Here is a 25,657-nt window from a genome sequence, read left to right as displayed (position 1 = left end):
AATCTCTTCCATCCCCTTTTAGTACACTCTTATCCTTCATCCTTATTCCGTGTACTCCCATCCCTCATCCCTTTTCTAAAATGTTCCCATACTCCTGCCCCTTATCCCTCTTCTATAATATCCAAATACTCCCATCCCTCATCCCTTTTTTATAATGTTCCCATACTCCTGTCCCTCATCTCCTTTTTATAATGTTTCCATACTCCTCTCCCTCATCCCTTTTTTTTAATGTTCCCATACTCCTGTCCCTCATCCTTTTTTTTATAGTATCCAAATACTCCTGTCCCTTATCCCTCATCCCCCTTTATAAGTAAAACCCCCAATTTCCCTTCATAATGTCCCTTAATCCCCCATCTTCTTCTATTCCCTTTTTTCTAAAATCCTCAGTTCCCCCTCCCAAATCTCATCTTCCCTAAGAATGTCCCTTTTTTTTAAATACTTTCCAAATCATCTAATCTAATTCCCCGCAGTATCAGACAGACAAATAAGTAATACATCATCTCAGCAATAAAGAAATACAAATATAATCTCAATAGTTCTATCTAAATAATTACAAATTAATACTAACACCCGTGAAAATCTAAAAAATTCAAAATCACACTGGAAATGTCCCCCTAAATCTACTACACACTTTAAGTCAAAGAATAATCTCCCCTTTACTTCAAAATTCATAGTTATTCAATTTCTCAAAAGACAGTCAAATCAGAAAAATACAAATTACTTTAGTTTCTCTATCTTCCCTACATTCCCAAATTTCCACAGTGCACCCTGACCCTCACAATCCAATTTAATAATCAATATATACCACCCTCTAATGTGTCACTTTTCTTTAAATATCTAAACTATCCTCTACTTATAAATAAATAAGAGTACATGTCTTTATTCACACTTTACTCATCTCTCAATATAATGCAGACCATGTATCTCTTCTTCATTCATAGAAAAACCAATAATATCCAATCAGTAAATACTAAATATACAAAGTACAAGCTCTAAATCAGTCATAATACTGCGGGGAATGTTTCCAAAAATATAGACAATACCTATAAAAAGTTACTACATTTCCACAAAATAAGACAATCCTCTCCCCAATCCCAAAAGACCACTTTCCTATTCATCGGGTAACAGGTTTAGAAATAATCTCACACAAAATCCTTCAATTCTGCTTTTATTAGTTGCAGTCAGAAGAAACACCCTTCTTTTAGTTCTAAAAGCTTCTTAAAAAAAAAAAATAATAATAATAATAAATAATATACAGTTACCAAATATACCACCACTCCAATGTATCACCTCGACAAGTACTCTTTCGACTCATCAAAAGTAATACAAAAAGAGTCACAAATTTAATAAATATAATATCCAGTTAGTAGAATACAAACAGAAATGTTATCAAAAATCAGTTAAATAATACATAAACCATAGAAAATTAGTTGTCTCAATTTTAAATTTCATCTTTTATCAAAAATAACACTTTTCATAATCATTAAATCGAAAACACACTCATTTCCTATCTAGGAACGAAAAGTTTCCTTGCACTTTTACTAAATTCATATGTTTCTCTCAAAAATTCATTAAGAAACTAGTACTCTTCAATGTACTTTCAAATCTTTCCATTTATTTATCCCTTAACCCCTTTTACAATTCAAAAGAATCCATCATTTCTTGTTACACGAGTCATGAGCAATGCTAAAGAACCACACAATATCACAAACTGTACTGCTCGAGTACCAATTACACATCTACTCGACTCTCAAATTTAGAGGAAAAAGTACAATTCACTTTTCGTTCCTCACAAAATACTCTTCTTCTCAAATCCCTCCACCTATCACTACTTCTTATTTCTATCACTTACCTACCATTGGTTCCTTCCATTTCTCCCTTTTCCTTTCTCAGTTGCTCTATGCATTTCATCTGTTTTCTCACAAAATTAATTAAGCAGCTTCAAACCTTCAATGCTTTCTTGAAGACATTGTCCCCTCGACTTATCTTGTGGCACCCATCACAAAATGCAAGTGTTCCGAGTACTTCATCCTTCGGAATCTGAAACAATGACAATTCATTGCACCTAGTTCAATGAGACACCACATAATACACATAATAATCTTCTGAATCCATCATTCCCAACACTCCTCAGTCATAATACCTACTTTCATAGCTCGGAATGTGCAAATTCTCAAACTATGCAAATCTAAAATACAAATAATCCTCAAATACTTCCAAAGGCACCTTTACTTGTTCCACAAATACCTTCATCCCCACACCCTGACAAAGTACGATGGGGTTATGTCCCAGGTGATGGAGCCATGACTCGTATAACCTCAGTTCATCTTCGAGAATGTTATGTGGAATCCTTCGACCAATTCCAATTTACACCAGTGGGTTACTTCTTGTCCCCAGTTTTCAAAAATTACTTCCGAGACAATCGACACACGTAATCAAAGCCCCAAGAAACGAATTGGGGCAGTGTGCAATTATCACCCCACACAAGTTCTCGACAATGTCTTCAAAAGTATCAAGTTCTGGTAAACTTCAACTTTCAAATTAGTGGACCGCATTTTCCACAATTATTATCAATGTTTTAAACAATTAGACCGCTTTTCTTAAAAAATTGTCTAAATTTTCAATCGAAATCTTCAAACTTAAAAATAGTAATAAATAAATTAATATAACCTCACTCTACTCTGTCATTCCAAATCGCATGATCGAATTGCGACTTACTTCTCATCTTCTATTTCTCTCGTGTAAATTACCACGGCTGACTCCTAATGCTAACCTAAAATTCGTCAATCGAAACCCGCCAAGAATTATACACGTACAGTAAATGTACAGTGTTAGGGAAATAACTTTGCTACTTTTCTACTACCTATTTTAATCGTGGTTAGTTCCGGTTAGCCGTTCTAATTTTCTAATTCTAAATAATAATTCCTCAATTTACAAACGTTTCTCTTTCCTGTTCAAAAGAACTCTTCGTTCCAAATAATGTTCTCGATCGTCGGTTAAATTTGACAAAGTTATTTCCCTATACCCTGTACAATTCAAGTAGAACCTACGTCCTAATAGTCTATTTCACACAAGACTAAAGCACTAATAAATTTCTAAAATAATACAAGTTATATCTCACCCACACAGTACGTGAACTACACAAAGAATCTACTACTATAGGAAACGCAGTATAAAATACTAATCAATCATAAAATGTAGTACAAATTTGGAAAAGTAAACGAGCAAACGAGCAATTCCCTACCTCTCTTTTTCTTAACTCTCCCAGTTCTAATAAATCCTTTAGAACCGTAAAAGTACCTACTAGTAGTGCCAGTTAAGTGTTACCTCAATAATTTGCACATGTGGCCCACTTGTGTGCAAATTATGTGAGGCATCCTAAAAAGGCCCCTTCAGCCTACCCTCCTCTTCCCTCTTATTCTCTATTAATGTTACATTCACAAAAATTATCCTATATACATAATATCTTAATTTAAAAACAATTAAGACCATTCCTTTAAAAATCGTTCAAATTCATCCTATCACTTTGCCCACTATATTCAAACTCTCCTCAAAATAAACCGACCCTGTTATCCACCTTTTTTCTTATCTCTTCTCTTCTCCAATGAATACTGCACCCCCGTGCTCCAATCTCTACTTCTCACTTGACTTGTCCACTGCTGGAAATGCTTTTTTCTTCCAAGTCTTTTTCCAGTTTTCCTCATCTTTCAGAATAAATCTTATCTCAATTCACCAGTTCCGGCCCTTGCTAAACCTCTTTCAAATTTTCCCCTTCGCTAAATCTCCCAAGTTCGTCTTCCTTAATTCCGGTTACATCCTTTCTAAGACCTCACAATTTCGGTGAATAAATTTCGTTCACCATTTTGTCCAAGGATCCCCAAGTATTGCTTAAAAACAGACTTTTTTCCAAATATCCTCCGGGAAAAATTCCTCAAATGGCTTTTCTACGCCCTAAAGTTCCTCTACAATTTTAGGAAGCTCCTAGCTGACACATATCTAATGACTACATACTAACACTAATGAAATATAATAATGCAACTTCCCTTATTCTATCCCTCCAAACGTGTTTCTCACAAGTTACCTAATACCCTTATAAATATCACTAATTTTAATATACATATTACATATTCATTTGTTCCTTCTAAAAGCTCTAATTACTTCCCTCTGAAATACATGTACTTTCTTACTCTTATCCTTGAAATTCACAAGAAATAATCTTTACTTTCTTATTAACTATAAATACATAAATAACCTAGTGGCAAATTCTACTTTTCCAATATACATTCCTTCCCATTTTTCTTACATATGCTCAAGTTATCCTTCCATATAATAAATAATGTCCTATTCTTATGTTTAAATCCCTCCTCTTCTTTCGCACCCACCATTTACTTCTAATTCCTATCTTTTCCAATTTCTCTCGAGTTTTGCAGTTTTACATTCTATGTGCATGTTTCTGTTACATTTTTCCACCTACATCCCCTCCCTCAAAAGAAAAATTGCCTAAAAAGTCCTTTCCTATGTCCCTACCTACTTAAACTTACTATGAATACCCCTAATATCTTAACAGAATTACTTCACCTAACATATGCATCGACAATTTCAAATTTACAATTCTCTTTTAAATACATAATTCCTGTACCTTCACAAAAATCACCAGTACCTTTACACTATGCTTTCCTATCTGATATAAATATTCAAATCATCTAAACAATTACAAATCATGTACCTAGTTTTTCCTATAAAAAATAATACATCCAATTTACTTTCTATTCTAAATTACTACATCTTTATCCTTAACACTTAAATAATAATCACAATGTAATTCACAATTCCTACAATATCTACTAATTTAAAAATAATATACTTTTCCTATGTTTATATAAATAAAATCTAATCCTCAATTATTTCTAATAATACTTATAATGGTGAATCTTTCACCTTACATTTCCAAATACCAATCAAACACCCTACCTACTGTACTAACTTATAAAATCACCCTTTACAGTAATATGGTGCCCCAATTAAATACTCTACTTTCTCAAATTACAATTCCACAATAATCCATAAGTTATGGTACAATTTTTCACACATTTCCTTTTAAATTAATCAAATATCTTTCTGATACATCACTAGACACTAGAAAATTCTTAATTAACTTTCAAAATTAAACTCACAAATTACTTATTAACTACAAGCAAATTCCTATTCTTCTTAACATAAGAAAGCAATCTCGTAATAATCCACTTACTTGCAATCCTCCAAATCTCACAATCTCCTTCCTTGTGAAAAAATACTTTGGCCCTTATCTTTTTCCCTTTCCTGGGCCCCAGTCAGCTTCTTCGATCATTTTCACTTTTGCTGTTCTCGTAATTTCCTACTTCTCTCTTGCCAAAGTTCCATGTATCCATCTGGTGAGCTTCCTCTTTCCTTCCCTTATAAATCTTATTCTTTTTGCTAAGAGGAAATAAATAAACCACTGTCCTTCGATAAAACTACAAAGTACTACCTTGCTATCTTTTTGCCCTTAACTTAAGTTCTTTTGAATCCGACTACTCCGGTGAAAAATCTATCCTTCCTATCCTTGAATTTGGGCAAAAATCCAACTTTCGATACAAGTTTTTGGTAAAGTTCCTTGTCTATATCTCTGGCCCCTCCGTCATTGGTGATCTGTCGAGGAAATCCACTATGATCTTAATGGTTCCATCATTTTATGTCAAAACTGTGGGGCAACCCACCTTCTTTCTTCCTAATTTGTAGGTTAAACGTTCGATCCTTCCTGCTGGGTTTTCTGTTGAAGAACCTCACTACTAATCTGGTGCTCGTAAACCTAACCTAAAAGGTATTTGCTCCAGACCCTTTCTTTCTGTGTTCTGTTTTTCCATGAGCCCCTCCGTTTGCTTCCTGGAAATTTATGCTTTTAGATCCTTAATTTACCTCTTTGTTGTAATATTTCTCCATCCACGATCCCATTTCGAATTCCACTGTTCCAGTAAATATTATCCAAAATTCCGGTATTTCTTTACTTTTTCTTACTCTGTTACAGAGTAAATTTCTGGATCCCAATCTTCTCATCTTGAATCCCGTAGATCATCGATTCTTTTATTTTTTAATAAATTAACGTCCAAAATTTTCAATCTTTATTTACTTTTTCCAGACACTCTTGACGATCCGAGAGGTTATCCCATTCTCGTCTTTTACCGTTTTAACTACCTTTCCGAACCCTTAAAAGATGGAGCCACGCGAAAAACCCACCGCTTCCAAAGAAACAAGTGTATAGACATTCGCGCTTTTGCCGATTCCCACCGTCTTCATCTACTCGGGATTCGAGACCAGTTAACGGCAACGACGCATGTCGCCGCCATCTTATCGGAAAGTGCCGGGAACTAAGGCATCTTTCATGCTGGCCCCATGAAAGATTCCCGCGTTCCCCCGCTTTCTAGGGGATGGCTCCGATGTGTTCTCGACGGTGTCGTTCTGCCGAATCCGAAAAACGAGGGTGAAGACCCCCAAAGAGGGGTCGGTCCAAAGTGGCCGACTCCTCGCCAGGTTACCTGGAGGCCAATCGCCTCCACGTAACTTTGCGTCGCGTCTGTCACTTTGCCGGGCCCTCTTTGGGCCCGGTGTCGTACAGTGTTGCCGGCTTGTGCAAGAAATCCTAAAATTTTAAGAAATTCTAACCCGGATCAAAATCCCCAGTTTCCTCTGCCAACAGTTCCCAATTCCCCCCTTTTCTCTCAAAATAAAAAATCATGTTTTTCAAACCTTCCCCAAATTCACGGTGAAATAGCACATTCGATCATATCTCAATTAGACAAAACCACCCCAGAGGTGTTTCGGGCAGTAAATCTGTTAAAAAACCACTAATAAATCGATCCTGTATCAATTATTACCGTTCCTTCATCGGTATCCTTTCCTACACGTGTTTCTGTTTCGAAATTTTCATAATAATTGTCAAAAGATCTATTTAAATCGAGTAAATACAAATATTCATGACTCAACAGTAACAATTGATACATCTTCGGTTTATTAGGTGTTTTTTAACACGTTTACTGCCCGAAACACCTCGGGAATGGTTTTTCCTATTTAAAATAGGATGATAAATAATTTCCCTGAGCAATTAATTTGTTAATGTGCTATTTAACCGTGAAATTCAAAGATCAAATGAAAATTAAATCTTTCATTTTCCTTTTGGGAGAAAAGGGAGGAACTGGCAACGTCGCAAAAAAAACCGCGAATCTTCATCTAGGTTAGAATTCCTTCAATTTTAGAACTTGCAATAATAAAACACATCCATGCAATACTAAACTAAATACTTTGGCCCACTTTTTTGTAACAAAACTTTAAGCGTACTTAGGTAATTTTAATTTAAGAATGTTATAAATAAAAATAACCTCATTGTTCTAAAATTTTCCACACCCGAAATCTTCAAAACAAAACGTTTACGAGCCTATGTTGGTATGAAATTTTCTTCCAAGTAATTATTCTATGTACTCTTAAAGCCCTACTACAAAAAATCAAAAGAACAAATCGAGGTAAAAGCTGTTTCATAAATCACAAAAACCTTAAGCAAACTTACCTGCAAAAATTATAACTGCATGCAAGCAAATTCGAGTGAAAGCTTCGATAAATATCAAACTTTAAAAACAATTCACTTTATCATTATTCCACAAATAATAAAGGCCCTTTGGAATAATTAACATCTTAATAAACAATTTTTCTTTGATACCTTTAATAAGGAAACATCTTTTTCCCAAAACATTTAGTAACGAAACTTCTTTACAGTTTAAACATCAATTTTCCTAAAACATTTAGTAACGAAGCTTCTTTACGGTTTAAATATCATTTCTCCCCATAACTTTTAATAAAAAGACAAAAAATTCTTTAAAAAATTAGGTATCACTTCACCTATTTAAAATCTTAGTGGTTGTTTCCACCTCTGCTAAAAAGTACTTGCAATTTAATACAAAACCCCAAAAGAAAATCCTTTTGAAAATAAAATCCACTTATTTTTGTATATTTACACTTTTCCTATAACCCCAGAAATATCAGAGGTGGTTCGTTTTCATATTAACACCCTGTTAGAATACTCTTTCAATTCTTTTCAATATTATTTTCGTCAACTGCTTAACCCTCAAATCTGGCACCATAAGAATTTTAAATTCCTACCTTTGTCTGTCTTCTTCGGGAATACTTCCTTTGGTGGGCACCTTGCACTTTCCCAGATCACACCATCTTTATCGCTGCATTCGAGGTAGACACACACACACACACAATTTCACATCCTTTGGCTGCACTTCTTATCCTGGAAGGAAAAGAGAGGCTACTATAGCACATACTTTCCACGAAGAATTTAATATTCAATATCCTTAAACATGAGAACTTTGAAATCTTTACATTTCATCGTGGCAAATCCCACTACATGACCCCAGAATATAAGACTCAAAACAATTAGATCTTTATCAAAAAGCTGCTTTACTTGTTAGACAAATTCCTTCATCCACGGCTCGAATAACCTTAGTTTGTCTTCGAGAATGTAGTCATTCCTTTCGTAAGTTCCAGTACTGAGCATATTTACCCACCTCGGCCCCCACGCCTGACGCCCCTGGGTGGGTTCCTTCTTGTTCCCAGTTTTATAAAATAACACTTTTACACCGTAAGCACACCTAATCAAAGTCTCAAAGGACGAATTTGAGCAGTGTGCAGTTATCACCCCACCGGTTCTCCGCGATGTCTTCGAAAGTATCGGAGTTCTGGTAAATTTGTACGTTCAAGTGAATGGACGACATTTTCTACAATTATTGTTCATTTGTCGAAAGATTAGAATAATTTTGTTAAAAATTAGTCATACGCCTTAACTTCTTCGAAATACAAAGTAAATATGGCGACGTAACCTCTCTCCGCTCTGTCAAAAAGTTCTTTTTGACAGAAAATGGTCGAGCTACGCGATGCGTTCCTCGCGACCTACTTTTCGTCTTCCGTTTCTCTCGTGCAAACTTCGAACGTCAATTTTCGGTGCAGATGTCGGTTCTGATGGTTCCCTCGGTACGATAACTTCCGAAAATGCGCGGGAATCATCCCGTCCTCTTTCTTTTCGTTACTTCCTCGTCTCGTTACTTATAATGACCAACGATGACACCCACTTATCCTAAATGTACGGAGTGTTAGGGAAATAACTTTCCTACTTTAATTTCTCTTATTCTAATTTTCGAATTCTAAAGAAGTATCCAAATGAAACAAACTAAAAGACACATTGCCAATTCTTTAAATGTATCTCTCTTTTTCCAAAGAAATCAAAATAGTTACGTTTACGAATCTTCTTCCTTTTTTCTATTCCGAAGTTATTTCCCCGACACGATGTATAATTAAAATAAAATGACAAATAATGATCTCTCTAACGAAAGACTAAAGCACTCGTGAAAAATTCTTCAATTTAAAAATAATGTGTAAAACGCACAAATATAAAATACTTTTCCGTGTTTCTTCAAAACGCAGCATAGAAAAACAAACTAGCAATTTTAATGTTACCCCAATAATTTGCACACTTGGCCCACTTGTGTGCAAATTATGTGGAGCCTCCTATTATTTTAAAAAGGCTACGTCGACCTACCCTTCTTTGTCCCCTTAACTGTCTCTTTCAATGTTACATTTACAAAAGTTAAAAACTAATAAATATCCTACTTATCCCTAAATAGTATTCTAATTTAGAAATAATTAAGACCATTTCTTTAAAAATCCTTAAAATCTCTAATGTTCTATAATCCATCTTCCTTTTAATGTCTTCTTAAGAAGACCTCTTTCCCCTTATCGTTCAAATTCATCCTATCACTTTCCCCACTCTCCTCGAAATAAACCAATCTTGTTAGTTGTCTTTTCTCTCTTGTCTTATACAATGACTACTGCACCTTCGTACTCCAATCTCTACTTCTCTCTTCACTTGCCTAATGCTTTTTTCCTCCAAGTCTTTTTCCAGTTCTCCTCTTTCAGGAAAAAATCTTATCTCCACTGACCATTTCCCTTCCTTCCTGAACTTCTTACCAATTTTTAAAAGCACCGAATCCCTAAATCCTCTAAATTAATCATCCCTAGTTCCAATTAGACCCCTTTTAGGACTCCACAATCTCGGTTTTTTCCCATAGTCAATTTTCCTGACTCCACAATTTCAGTCAATACATCCCGTTCACCATTTTGTCCAAGACTCCCCAAGTTATCCTGAAAAAACAGTGTTTTTCCAAAGATCTTCCAGGAAAAATTGCCCAAATAGCTTTTCTAGCTCCTGCAAAAGCTCTTCTGGAATTTTAAGAAGCTCCCAGTTCACAATCACTACTTACTAATACTAATAAAATATAATAAAGTAATAACTTCCCTTATTCTATCATTTCAAATATGTTTTCCGTAAATTATCTAATACCCTTATTAATATCACTAATTTTAATGTACGTTTTCATTTGTTCCTTCTAAAGCTCCTCTTATTTACCTCTCAAATATACATAAGTTCTTCCTCACCTCTACTGTTAAAATTCAAAAGTAACAATCTTTACTTTCTTATGAACTATAAATACATAAATGACCTACTGGCAAATTCTACTTTTCTAATATACATTCTTTCTCATTCATTCCCATTTTTCTTACAAATGCTCGTATTATCCTTCCATATAATAAATAAAGTCCTATTCTTATGTTTAAATCCCTACTCTTCTTTCGCATCCACCCTTCACACCTAATTGCTATCCTATCCAGTTTCTTTGAAGTTTTACGTTCTGTATGCATGTTTCTCGTACATTTTTCCACTCCCTCAAAAGAAAAATACCCTAAGAAATCCAGTACTATGTCCCTACCTTTACTTACTATGAATACCTAATATTTTAATACAATTACTTCACTTAGCATATACATTTACAATTTCAAATTTACAATTCGAGTTTATACACATAATTTCTATATCCTCACAAAAATTATTAGTACCTTACCACTATCATTTCCTATCTTCTATAAATATTCAAATCATCTAAAAAATTAAATATCAACACTTACAAAAATGTACCTAGTTTTTTCCTATAAAAAATAATATATCCAGTTTACTTTCTATCCTTAACACTTAAATAATAATCATAATGTAATTCACAATTCCTACAATATTTACTAATTCAAAAATAATATACTTTCACTATGTGTATACAAATAAATTCTAATTTTCAATTTATAATAACACCTGTTATCTCACCTTTTAAACAAATTATGTCAAATAATACTTATAATGGTGAATTTTCCAAATATCCATGAAGCACCCTACCTCCTGTACTGACATACAAATTCAAAATAAAATTACCCTTTACGGTAGTACGGTGCTCTAATTAAACACTCTATTTTTCCAAATATTCAATTCCAAAATAATCCATAAGTTGTGGGACAATTTTTCACACAATTCCTTTTAAATTAATCAAATTTCCTTCTGATGCATCAAAATAACTAAGAAATTCCTATTCCTCTTAAGACAAAAAGCATTCTCCTAATAATCCACTTACTTGCAATCCTCCAAATCTCGATATCTCCTTCCTGCTGAAAAAATACTTTGGCTGCCTTTCTTTTTCTCCTTACTCGATCATTTTCACTTTTGCTGTTCTTGTAATTTCCTATTTTTGTCTTTCAAATTTCCATGTATCCAAGTAACGACTCTCTTTCCTTCCCTTATAAATCATATCCTTTTCGCTAAGAAGAAATAAATAAAGCACTATTCTTCGATAAAGCTACAAAGTACTACCTTGGTATCTTTTTGCTCTTAACCTAGATTCTTTTCGGTCCTCCACTCAAAAATGTTTCTTTCCTATCCATGAATATGGGCAATAATCCAAGTTTCCCTACGAATTTTGGATAAAGTTAATTGTGTCTACCTCTGGACCCTTGGTCATTGTTGATCTGTCGAGGAAATCCACTATAATCTTAATGGTGTATCTTATTTTTATCAAATCTGTGGAGCAACCCACCTTCTTTCTTCCTAGTATCTAGGTTAAACTTTCGGTCCATCCTCTTAGGTTTTCCTTTGAGGACCCTCACTACTAATCTCCTGCTCGTAAACCTAACCAAAAAGGTACTTGTTCCAGACCATTTCTTTCTGTGTTCTGTTTTTTAATAACTCCCTCTGTTTGCTTTCTGGAAATGTATGCTTTTAGGTCCTTAATTTACCTTTTTGTTGTAATATTTTCCCATCCACGGTACCATTTCAAATTCCACTGTTAGAGTAAATTTTATGGAAAAATCCAGTATTTCTTTACTTTCTTCTTACTTTGTAAATTTGTGGATCGCAATCTTCTAATCTTGAATCCCGTAGATAATCAATTCTTTTATTTTTTAATAATTAACTTCCAAAATTTTACATCTTTATTTACTTTTTCGGAATACTCGTGACGATCTGAGAGGTTATCCCATTCTCGTCTTTTACCGTTTTAACTACCTTTCCCAACCCTTAAAAGATGGAGCCACGCGAAAAACCCACCGCTTCCAAAGAAACAAGTGTATAGACATTCGCGCTTTTGCCGATTCCCACCGTCTTCATCTACTCGGGATTCGAGACCAGTTAACGGCAGCGGCGCATGTCGCCGCCATCTTTTCGGAGAGCGCCGGGAACAAAGGCCTTATTCATGCTGGCCCCATGAATAATTCCCGCGTTCCCCCGCTCTCTAAGGGGATGACTCCGATATGTCGACGTTGTCGTTCTGCCGAATCCGAAAAACGAGGTTGAAGACCCCCAAAGAGGGGTCGGCCAAACTGGCCGACTCCTCGCCAAGTTACCTGGAGGCCAATCGCCTCCACGTAACTTTGCGTCGCGTCCGTCACTTTGTCCGGGCCCTCTTTGGGCCCGGTGCCGTACAGTGTTGCCGGCTTGTGCAAGAAATCCTAAAATTTTAAGAAATTCTAACCCGGATCAAAATCCCCAGTTTCCCCTGCAAAATTTCCCAATTCCCCCTTTTCTCTCAAAATCATTTTCACACCTTCCCCAAACCGGGAATTCATTCATCATCATATCTCAATTAGACAAAATCACCCCCGAGTTGTTTCGGGCAGTAAATGTGTTAAAAAACCACTAATAAATCAATCATGTATCAATTATTACTTTTCCTTCCTCGGTATCCTTTACTACACGTGTTTTTGTTTCCAAATTTTCATAATAATTATTAAAACAACCATTTAAATCGAGTAAATGCAAATACTCATGACCTAATAGTAATAATTGATACATCATCGGTTTCTTAGGTGTTTTTTAACACGTTTATTGCCCGAAACACCTCGGGGATGGTTTTTCCTATTTAAAATAGGATGATAAATAATTTCCCTGAGCAATTAATTTGTTAATGTGCTATTTAACCGTGAAATTCAAAGATCAAATGAAAATTAAATCATTCATTTTCCTTTTGGGAGAAAAGGGAGGAACTGGCAACGTCGCAAAAAAAACCGCGAATCTTCATCTAGGTTAGAATTCCTTCAATTTTAGAACTTGCAATAATAAAACACACCATGAAATACTAAATACGGTGGCCCACCTTTTTGTAACAAAACTTTAATAGTACATAGGTAATTTTAATTTATGAACGTTATGAAAATAACCTCATTGTTCTAAAATTTTCCACACTCGATGTCTTCAAAACCAAACGTTTACGAGCCTATGTTGGTTTGAAATGTTCTTCCAAGTAATTATTCTATGCACTCTTAAAGTCCTACCACAAAAAAGCAAAAGAACAAATCGAGGTAAAAGCTGTATGATAAATCACAAAAACCTTAAGCAAACTTACCTGCAAAAATTATAACTGCATGCAAGCAAATTCAAGTAAAAGCTTCGATAAATATCAAAATTTAAAAACAATTCACTTTATTCTTATTCGACAAATAATAAAGACCCTTTCGAATAATTAACCTCTTAATAAACAATTTTTCTTTGATACCTTTAATAAGGAAACATCCTTTTTCCCAAAACATTTAGTAACGAAGATTCTTTAAGGTTTAAACATCATTTTTCCCAAAAACCTTTCTTAACGAAACTTCTTTACCGCTTATACTTCAATTTTCCCAAAACCTTTCCAGAAAACCAAAAAAATTTTAAAAAAACCTTTCGAATAAGGTATCACTCAATCTTGCTACCTATTTACAATTCCCAATTTTATTCTTAGTGGTTCTTTCCCTTCGTACTAGAAAGTACTTGCAATTTAATAAAAAAACTCCAAAAGAATGTCCCCCTTGAAAATAAAATCCCCTTATTTTTGTATATTTACACTTTTTCTATAATCCCAGAAATATCAAATGTGATTCGTTCTCAAATTAACTCACTGTTGTAATACTCTTTCGATTCGTTTTCAATATAAATTGTTTCTTTGATAACAATTATATTCTTCCTTTGCATAGTAACACTCCCTCAAATCTAGCACCTTAAAAATTTTAAATTCCTACCTTTTTCTGTCGCAATCAGCAATACTTCCACCAGCAAACAGCTTCCACTTTCAGAGATGGCACTAACATTTCACTGCATTTGGGACGAACACAGACACACACTCACACAACTTCACATCCTTTGGCTGCAGTTCTTGTCCTGAAAAATAAGGGAGACAGCTATAGTACGTACGTTTCCCCGAAGAATGTAATATTCAATATCCTTAGTTAAACACCAGAACGTTGGAATCTTTGCAACTCACATTAAATAACCTCATAGTACAAATACCGGTGACTCAAAACAATCAGATCTTTATCAAAAGGCTGCTTTACATTTTAGACAAATTAAGACACGGTTATGTTCAACTTAATATAACCACAGCTCTTATAACCTTAGTTTACCTTCGAGAAGTCAATCGATCGTTTAATAAGTTCGTGCACTAAGCATATCTACCCACCTTGGCCCCCGCACATCACACCTCTGGGTTGCTTCTTGTTGCCAGTTTTATAATACTTTTACACCGTAAATACACGTAATCAAAGTTTCAAACGACGAATTTGGGCAGTGTGCAGTTATCACCCCACGAATTCTCGACCGTGTCTTCCAAAGTATCAAAGTTCTGGTAAATTTGTACGTTCAAGTGAATGGACGACATTTTCGACAATTATTGTTCATTTTTTAAACAATTCGACCTCTTTTCTTAAAAAATAGCTTAAATGTTTAATCGAAATCTTCAAAGTTAAAAGTAGTAATAAATAAAGCAATATAACCTCACTCTGCCCTGTCGTTCAAATTCGTACGATCCCGCTGCGACCTACTTTTCATCTTCTATTTCTCTCGTGTAAAATTCCACAGCTGACTACTAATGATTCAACTTCGAATGGCCATTTTAAATGACTCAGTTTAATAGTTCCCTTCTTTACGACGACGTCCAAAAATTAAATCTCCTCAAATATCACGGTAATTTCCCTATTTGCTTTACTTTCTCATTAAATACAAAAGCAACGTTACGTTTCTAGCTTCGTCAATCCCAACTCGCCGGGGATTACACGCACCCGCCGTAAATATACAGTGTTAGGGAAATAACTTTGCTACCTTCCTACTTCCTATTTTAATCCTGGTTAGTTCGGGTTAGCCATTCTAATTTTCTAATTCTAAATAATAATTCGTCAATTTACAAACGTTTCTCTTTCCTGTTCAAAAAAACTTTACGTTTCAAATAATGTTCTCGATCGTCGGTTAAATTTGACAAAGTTATTTCCCTATACCCTGTACAATTAAAATAGAACCTACGTCCTAACAGTCTATTTCACACAAGACTAAAGCACTAATAAAATTCTGAAATAATACAAATTATATCTCACCAGCACAGTATGTAAACTACATAAAGAATCTACTACTGTAGGAAACAAAGTATAAAATATTAATCAATCATAAAATGTAGTAAAAATACGAAAAAGCAGACTAGCAAATTCCCAGTTCTAATAAATCCTTTAGAACCGTGATAGTACCTGTTGGTGCCAGTTTAATGTTATCCCAATAATTTGCACACTTGGCCCACTTGTGTGCAAATTATGTGGAGCATCCTATTATCTCTTTTACCTTAGTTTACAATTACAAAAGTTAAAACTAATAAATATCCTACTTATACGTAAACAACACTATAAAAAATTATCATACATAATGTTAATTTAGAAACAATTAAAATAATTTCTTTAAAAATCTTTCAAATCTATGACGTTCTATAATCCATCTTCCTTTTAATATTTTCTTAAGAAAACCTCATTTGCCATATCGTCCAAATTCATCCCTTTATTTTACACACGATTCCACTTGTTCAAACCCTTCTCAAAATAAACCAATCTTGTTTTCCACCTTCTCTCTTATATCTTCTCCAATGAATACTGCACCCCCGTGCAATCTTTACTTCTCACTTGAATGGTCCACTTGAGTGCTTTTTTCCTCCAAATCTTTTTCCAATTTTCCTCATCTTTCAGAAAAAAATCTTATCTTCCCTGACCAGCTCCGACCCCCTTCCCGAGCTTTTTAGGAATTTTCAAAAACATCAAAACACTAAATCTTCCAAATTCGTCGTCCCTAATTCCACTTAGACCTCACAATTTCGGTTTTTTCCTGTAATTACTTTTCCTAACTTCACGGTTCCAGTGAATATATCTCGTTCACCATTTTGTCCCAGAATCCCCAAGTTATCCTTAAAAACCAGTGTTTTTTCAAAGATCTTCCGAGAAAAATCTCCCCAATGGCTTTTCTAAGCCCTAAAGTTCCTCTACAATTTTAGGAAGCTCCTAGTTGACAATGACTACATACTAACACTAATAAAATATAATTAAAAAAATAATATAACTTCCCTTATTCTATCGTTCTAAACAAGTTTTCCATAAGTTACCTAATACCTTTATTAATATCGTTAATTTTAATATGCATGCTCATTTGTTCCTTCTGAAATAAATGTTCTTTCTTAGTCTTATCCTCGAAATCCAGGAGGAATAATCTTTGCTGTTAACAAATAATCTACTAACAAATTTCTCCATTCTTTTATGCAGCTATTTGCATTCCCTCCCGTTCTTCTTACATGTCTATATTATCCCTCCATATAATAAATAAAGTCCTATTTTAGTAGTTAAATCTCTCCTCTTCTTTAAAGTTTTACATTCTATATGCGTGTTTCTCGTACATTTTTCCATCTACCTCCCCTCCGTATCTTTTATCCACTCCCTCAAAAGAAAAATACCCTAAGAAATTCTGTACTATATCCCTACCTTTACTTACTATGAATACCTAATATTTTCACAGAATTACTTCACATAACATATACATCTACAATTTTATTTTATGCACATAATTCCTATATTGTGACAAAAATCATTAGTACCTTTACACTATTTCTTCTTACCTTATATAAATATTAAAATCTTCTAAAAAATTAAATATCAATACTTACAGAAATCTATCTAATTTTTCTCCTTAAAAAATAATATACACAGTTAATTTTCTATCTTAAATTACTACATCCTCCTTACCTATAACACTTAAATAATAATCACAATTTAATTTCCTACAATATCTACTAATGTAACAATATATTTTCACCATTTCTACATAAATCAATTTTAATCTTCAATGTGTAATACCTTCTGTTGTCTCTTACCTTTTAAATAAATTATTTCCAATAAGACAAATAATACTTATAATGGTGAATTTTCCAAATATCCATTAAACACCCTACCTACTATACTCACATACAAATTCAAAATAAAATTACCCTTTCCGGTAGTACGGTGCTCCAATTAAATACTCTATTTTCTCAAATATTCAATTCCAAAATAATCCATAAGTTATGGTACAATTTTTCACACAATTCCTTTTAAATTAATCAAATGTCCTTCTGATGCATCAAAATAACTAAGAAATTCCTATTCCTCTTAAGACAAAAAGCATTCTCCTAATAATCCACTTACTTGCAATCCTCCAAATCTCGATATCTCCTTCCTGCTGAAAAAATACTTTGGCTGCCTTTCTTTTTCCCTTTACTCGGCCCCAGTCAGCTTTTCGATCATTTTCACTTTTGCTGTTCTTGTAATTTCCTATTTTTGTCTTTCAAAATTCCATGTATCCAAGTAACCACCCTCTTTCCTTCCCTTATAAATCATATCCTTTTCGCTAAGAAGAAATAAATAAAGCACTATTCTTCGATAAAGCTACAATGTACTACCTTGGTATCTTTTTGCTCTTAACCTAGATTCTTTTCGGTCCTCCACTCAAAAATGTGTCTTTCCTATCGAAGAATATGAGCAATAATCCAACTTTCCTTACAAATTTTGGATAAAGTTAAGTGTGTCTACCTCTGGACCCTTGGTCATTGTTGATCTGTCGAGGAAATCCTCTATAATCTTAATGGTTTAATCTTATTTATATCAAATCTGAGGAGCAACCGACCTTCTTTCTTCCTAATGTGTAGGTTAAACGTTCGGTCCATCCTTTTAGGTTTTCTCTTGAAAATCCTCACTACTAATCTCGTACTCGTAAACCTAACCAAAAAGGTACTTGTTCCAGACCCATTCTTTCTGTGTTCCCTTTTTTAATACGTCCCTCCGTTTGCTTCCTGGAAATGTATGCTTTTAGATCTTTAATTTACCTCTTTGTTGTAATATTTCCCCATCCACGGTACCATTTCAAATTCCACTGTTAGAGTAAATTTTATGGAAAAATCCAGTATTTCTTTACTTTCTTCTTACTTTGTAAATTTGTAGATCGCAATCTTCTAATCTTGAATCCAGTAGATAATCAATTCTTTTATTTTTTAATAATTAACTTCCAAAATTTTCCATCTTCATTTACTTTTTCCAGACACTCTTGACGATCCACGAGGTTATCCCATTCTCGTCTTTTACCATTTTAACTACCTTTCCGAACCCTTAAAAGATGGAGCCACGCGAAAAACCCACCGCTTCCAAAGAAACAAGCGTATAGACATTCGCGCTTTTGCCGATTCCTATCGTCTTCATCTACTCGGGATTCGAGACCAGTTAACGGCAGCGGCGCATGTCGCCGCCATCTTTTCGGAGAGCGCCGGGAACAAAGGCCTTATTCATGCTGGCCCCATGAATAATTCCCGCGTTCCCCCGTTCTCTACGGGGATGACTCCGATATGTCGACGTTGTCGTTCTGCCGAATCCGAAAAACGAGGTTGAAGACCCCCAAAGAGGGGTCGGCCAAACTGGCCGACTCCTCGCCAAGTTACCTGGAGGCCAATCGCCTCCACGTAACTTTGCGTCGCGTCCGTCACTTTGTCCGGGCCCTCTTTGGGCCCGGTGCCGTACAGTGTTGCCGGCTTGTGCAAGAAATCCTAAAATTTTAAGAAATTCTAACCCGGATCAAAATCCCCAGTTTCCCCTGCAAAAATTTCCCAATTCCCCCTTTTTCTCTCAAAATCACTTTCACACCTTCCCCAAATTCACGGTGATAGCACATTCGACAAATTCCCCCAGAGGTGTTTCGGGCCGTAAATGTGTTAAAAAAACCACTAATAAATCAATCATGTATCAATTATTACTATTCCTTCCTCTGTATCCTTTACTACACGTGTTTTTGTTTCCAAATTTTCATAATAATTATTAAAACAACCATTTAAATCGAATAAATGCAAATACTCATGACCTAATAGTAATAATTGATACATCATCTGTTTCTTAGGTGTTTTTTAACACGTTTATTGCCCGAAACACCTCGGGGATGGTTTTTCCTATTTAAAATATGATGATAAATAATTTCCCTGAGCAATTAATTTGTTAAATGTGCTATTTCACCGTGAAATTCAAAGATCAAATGAAAATTAAATCATTCATTTTCGTTTTGGGAGAAAAGGGAGGAACTGGCAACGTCGCAAAAAAAACCGCGAATCTTCATCTAGGTTAGAATTCCTTCAATTTTAGAACTTGCAATAATAAAACACACCATGAAATACTAAATACACTGGCCCACCTTTTTGTAACAAAACTTTAATAGTACATAGGTAATTTTAATTTAAGAACGTTATGAAAATAACCTCATTGTTCTAAAATTTTCCACACCCGATATCTTCAAAACCAAACGTTTACGAGCCTATGTTGGTATGAAATGTTCTTCCAAGTAATTATTCTATGTACTCTTAAAGTCCTGCTACAAAAAAGCAAAAGAACAAATCAAAGTAAAAGCTGTATGATAAATCACAAAAACCTTAAGCAAACTTACCTGCAAAAATTATAACTACTTGCAAGCAAATTCAAGTAAAAGCTTCGATAAATACCAAAGTTTAAAAACAATTCACTTTATTCTCATTCAACAAATAATAAAGGCCCTTTGGAATAATTAACATCTTAATAAACAATTTTTCTTGAATATCTTTAATAAGGAAACATCATTTTTCCTAAAAACCTTTCATAACGAAACTTCTTTACAGTTTAAACATCAATTTTCCTAAAACATTTAGTAACGAAGCTTATTTACGGTTTAAATATAATTTCTCCCCAAAACCTTTTAATAAAAAGAAAAAAAATAAATAAAAAATTAGGTATCACTCAACCTATTTAAAATCTTAGTGATTGTTCCTCCCCTGCTAGAAAGTACTTGCAATTTAATACCAAACCCCAAAAGAAAGTCCCCCTTGAAAATAAAATCCACTTATTTTTGTATATTAACACGTTTTCTATAATCCCAGAAATATCAAGTGGTTTGTTTCCAAATTAATACACTGTTGTAATACTCGTTCAATTCATTTTCGATATAAATTACTTCTTTGATAACAATTATTTTCTTTCGTTGCTTAGTAACTCTCATTCAAATCTAGCACCATAAAAATTTTAAATTCCTACCTTTTTCTGTCGCCGTTGCAATACTTCCACTAGCACACAGTTTCCACTTTCCAAGATGGCACAATCATTTCACTGCATTCGGGATGGATACACACACACAATTTCACATCCTTTGGCTGTAATTCTTGTCCTGAAAGGAAAAGAGAGGCAACTATAGTACATACGTTTCTACGAAAAATATAATAATCAATATCATTAGTTAACCACAAGAACATTGAAATCTCATCAATCTTACAACTCACACTAGATAACCTCAAATTACAAGTACAAGTTGAATTAAAACAATATGATCTTTATCAAAAAGCTGCTTTACGGCGGTACCCAAAATAAGTTTTCTTTGCGTTAGAAAAAAGACAAATTTATTTAATCTGCGAATACTACAATAGTTATTGAAAGTCGACAATTACTAAAAACTCCTTTGACAATGAGTTTCTTTTCTTTCTTACCTCTTAATTTCTAATTCCACGGATATTCTATGGATCGACTAAGATGACACCACTTTTATTGTTGTGCTTTTCAATTTTAAATTCCACAGTTTCTTTTCAAACGCACGCTTTTAAGTTAATTTGTTAATTTCCACATTTCGATATAAATAAACAAACGAAAAACTTACAGTACAATTATAAAAAAATGTCATTATTGTCATGCACGATGTGCAGAAAATTACCACAAACAAGAAATCTACAAGTTTACACGAAGAAGAAATCTGCAAAAACACACCAAAAAGAAATCTGCAAAACCACACAAAGAAGAAACTTGCAACCCAGATTCCCAGATGGCACCACACAGAAAAATCTCTCTTCTTTCGCATCCACCATTTAATCCTAATTGGTCCTGCTATGAATACCCATTGTCTTAACGCAATTATTTCACATAACATATGCATTAAGCAATTCCAAATTTACAATTCTATTTTATACACATAACTCCTGTATCGTGATAAAAATCATTAGTACCTTTGCACTATGTGTTCTTATCTTATATACATATTAAAATCATCTAAAAAATTAAATATTAATACATACAGAATATCCTTAAAAATAATATATAGTTTATTTTCTATCTTAAATTACTACATATTCCTGATCCATAACACTCAAATAATAATTACGATAAAACGTTAATATTTCATAGGTAAATTTATTTTAAGAAAGTATGAAAAATAATTAAAATTTCTTCTAAAGTTTTCCACACCCGATATCTTTAAAACAAAACGTTTATGAACCTATATTGGTATGAAACGTTCTTAAAAGTAATTATTCTATTCACTTTTAAGGTCTTACTATAAAAAAGGAAAAAAACAAATTAAAAGTGATGTCCATATGATAATTCACAACAAAGCTTAAGTAAACTTACCACTACATGCAAGCAAATTCAAGTGTAAGTTTCTATAAATATCAAAGTGTAAAAACAATTCACTTTATTCTTATTTGACAAATAATAAACGCCCTTTAGAATAGTTAACATCTTAATAAACAATTTTTCTTCGATACTATTAATAATGAAGCTTCTTTACGCTTTAAACATTATTTTTCCTAAAAAAACCTTTCAAATTAGGTATCACTGAACTTTGCTACCCATTTTAAATCTTAGTGGTTTTTTTCACATCTACTAAAAAGTAGTTCCAATTTAATAAAATAATCCCAAAGAAAAACATCCCTCTTGAAAATAAAATCCACTTATTTTTGTATATTAACACATTTTCTATAATCCCAGAAATATCAAAAGTGGTTCATTTTCAAATTAACTCACTGTTGTAATATTCATACAATTTTGAATATAAATTATTTCTTTGATAACGATTATTTTCATCAATTGCATGGTGACTCTCATTCACATCTAACACCATAAAAATTTTAAATTCCTACCTTTTTCTGTCGCCGTCAGCAATACTTCCACTAGCACACAGTTTCCACTTTCCGAGATGGCACAATCATTTCACTGCATTCGGGATGGACACACACACACAATTTCACATCCTTTGGCTGTAATTCTTGTCCTGAAAAGAAAAGAGAGGCAACTATAGTACATACGTTTCTACGAAAAATATAATATTCAATATCATTAGTTAACCACAAGAACATTGAAATTTCATCAATCTTACAACTCACACTAGATAACCTCAAATTACAAGCACAAGTTGAATTAAAACAATATGATCTTTATCAAAAAGCTGCTTTACGACGGTACCCAAAATAAGTTTTCCTTGCGTTAGAAAAAAGTCAAATTTATCTAATCTGCGAATACTAGAATAGTTATTGAAATTCGACAATTACTAAAAACTCCTTCGACGATGGGTTTCTTTTCTTTTTTACCTCCTAATTTCTAATTCCACAGATATTCTATCGATCGAATAAAATGATACCCCACTTTTTTTTGCTTTTCAAGTTTAAATTCCACATTCATTTCAAACGCACGCTTTTAAGTAAATTTGTTAATTTTTACATTTTAATATAATTAAACAAACGAAAAACTTACAGTACAATTACTAAAAAAATGTCATTATTGTCATGCACGATGTACAGAAAATTACCACAAACAAGAAATCTACAAGTTTACACGAAGAAGAAATCTGCAAAAACACACCAAAAAGAAATCTGCAAAACCACACAAAGAAGAAACTTGCAACGCAGACTCCCAGATGGCGCCACACATGAAAAATCTCTTCTCTCGCATCCGCCATTTATTCCTAATTGGTTCTGCTAAGAATACCCATTGTCTTAACGCAATTATTTCACATAACATATGCATGAAGCAATTCCAAATTTACAATTCTATTTTATACACATAACTCCTGTATCGTGATAAAAATCATTAGTACCTTTGCACTATGTGTTCTTATCTTATATACATATTAAAATCATCTAAAAAATTAAATATTAATACCTACCGAATCTCCTTAAAAATAATATATAGTTCATTTTCTATCTTAAATTACTACATATTCCTGATCCATAACACATAAATAATAATTACGACAAAACGTTAATAGTTCTTAGGTAAATTTATTTTAAAAAGGTTATGAAAAATAATTAAAATTTCTCCTAAAGTTTTCCACACCCGATATCTTTAAAACAAAACGTTTATGAACCTATATTGATATGAAACGTTCTTAAAAGTAATTATTCTATTCACTTTTAAGGTCTTACTATAAAAAAGGAAAAAAACAAATTAAAAGTGACGTCCATATGATAATTCACAACAAAGCTTAAGTAAACTTACCACTACATGCAAGCAAATTCAAGTGTAAGCTTCTATAAATATCAAAGTGTAAAAACAATTCACTTTATTCTTATTTGACAAATAATAAACGCCCTTTAGAATAATTAACATCTTAATAACTAATTTTTCTTCGATACCATTAATAATGAAGCTTCTTTACGCTTTAAACATTATTTTTCCTAAAAAAACCTTTCAAATTAGGTATCACTCAACTTTGCTACCCATTTTAAATCTTAGTGGTTTTTTTCACCCGTACTAAAAAGTACTTCCAATTTAATAAAAAAATCCCAAAGAAAAACATCCCTCTTGAAAATAAAATCCACTTATTTTTGTATATTAACACATTTTCTATAATCCCAGAAATATCAAAAGTGGGGCGTTCTCAAATTAACTCACTGTTGTAATATTCATTCGATTAATTTTGAATATAAATTGTTTCTTTGATAACAATTATTTTCATCCATTGCATGGTGACTCTCATTCACATCTAACACTATAAAAATTTTAAATTCCTACCTTTTTCTGTCGCTGTCAAGAATACTTCCACTAGCAGGCAACTTGCACTTTCCTAGATATGGTACAATCTTTTTCGCTGCATTCATGGTGGAACCACAATTTCATATCTTTGGCTGCAGTTCTTGTCCTGAAAAGAAGAGACAGGCAGCTATAGTACGTATCTTTCTACGAAGAATGTAATATTCAAAATATCATTAATTAAACACAAAAGTATTGGAATCCCACTAATCTTGCAACTCACACGAGATAACCTCCAATGACAAGTACAACTTGAGGCACAACAATGATCTTTATGAAAAAACTTCTTTAGGACGGTACCAAAATTAAGTTTTGATAGCATTAGAAAAAAGGGATATTTATTAATAGTTTGTATGGTCTGTAAGTATTAGAATAGGTATTGGAAATAGAAAATTATTGAAAACTCCTTTGACAATGGGTTTCTTTTTCTTACCTTCAAATTCCTAGTTCCATAAATATTGTATGGATCTACTGGTATAACAACCTTCTTGTTTTTTCCTTCTCAATTTTAATTAATATAATATTTTTATTACAAACGTAAAATTTTAAGTTAATTTCAACATTTCAATTAATGTAAATAAATAACCGAAAAACTCACAAAAGAAGAAGGTTCGCTCAGCTGACGCGTCGCCGACGCCGCCGGTCGTAAGGGATGAAGCGATGTTGCCGGCACTACACCCGACTACAAACACTGGAATAAACGGCTAAACAAATCAAACGACAAACATACTACTTCGTAAACCTCTCTCCTATAATCAATCAAAAATATGTTTGTCCCATTTGTTTTGTCCAACAACTTTCAATCCTTTCATTGAAGTTAAAAATGTACAATTGTGTAACATTCTCCAATTTGTCAAGATTGGTCTTAATAGAAAATTTAAATACGAAACACATATCCCTCATATTGCCGAATATATATCTGTCTGTAGTCTTTCCTTCATTAGCTTAATAAGCCTTTTTATAGCTTCATAAAATCAATAGGTAGCCTTAATAGCAGATCGAGAATAATGAGAGGCTAAAAGCGTTAAATCGATAGCTTTGGATACTAATTATTACTTCTATAATCTTATTTTTTAACTCACTTATTCGGCATGTAAGAGCAACAAAATGGACG

At 33.4% G+C, this 25,657-nt stretch overlaps 1 long non-coding RNA gene across 5 annotated transcripts; it reads right to left on the bottom strand.

Moving 5' to 3' along the window:
• Positions 1–1,229: 1,229 nt before the first annotated feature.
• Positions 1,230–25,165, bottom strand: LOC136418052 (uncharacterized). 5 transcript variants are annotated; one of them, XR_010752882.1, is made up of 13 exons: positions 24,977–25,165; positions 24,526–24,652; positions 22,656–22,786; positions 20,788–20,917; positions 18,374–18,539; positions 18,150–18,320; positions 17,896–18,097; positions 14,437–14,575; positions 8,167–8,302; positions 5,736–5,901; positions 5,507–5,667; positions 5,249–5,454; positions 1,230–2,040 (listed from the first exon to the last, which is right to left on the bottom strand). It is a non-coding gene; the product is annotated as an uncharacterized lncRNA (long non-coding RNA). The 5 variants fall into 5 exon arrangements; XR_010752883.1 differs by lacking the exons at positions 5,249–5,454; positions 5,507–5,667; positions 5,736–5,901 and having other exon boundaries at positions 18,150–18,304; positions 24,977–25,160; XR_010752879.1 differs by lacking the exons at positions 5,249–5,454; positions 5,507–5,667; positions 5,736–5,901 and having other exon boundaries at positions 24,977–25,158.
• Positions 25,166–25,657: the final 492 nt, after the last annotated feature.

The sequence above is a fragment of the Euwallacea similis genome, chromosome 32 (genome assembly GCF_039881205.1).
Source record: "Euwallacea similis isolate ESF13 chromosome 32, ESF131.1, whole genome shotgun sequence".
Classification (NCBI taxonomy): Eukaryota; Metazoa; Arthropoda; class Insecta; order Coleoptera; family Curculionidae; genus Euwallacea; species Euwallacea similis.
Note: the sequence above shows the minus strand (reverse complement) of the source record. Positions and strands in the feature narration are given on the sequence as shown.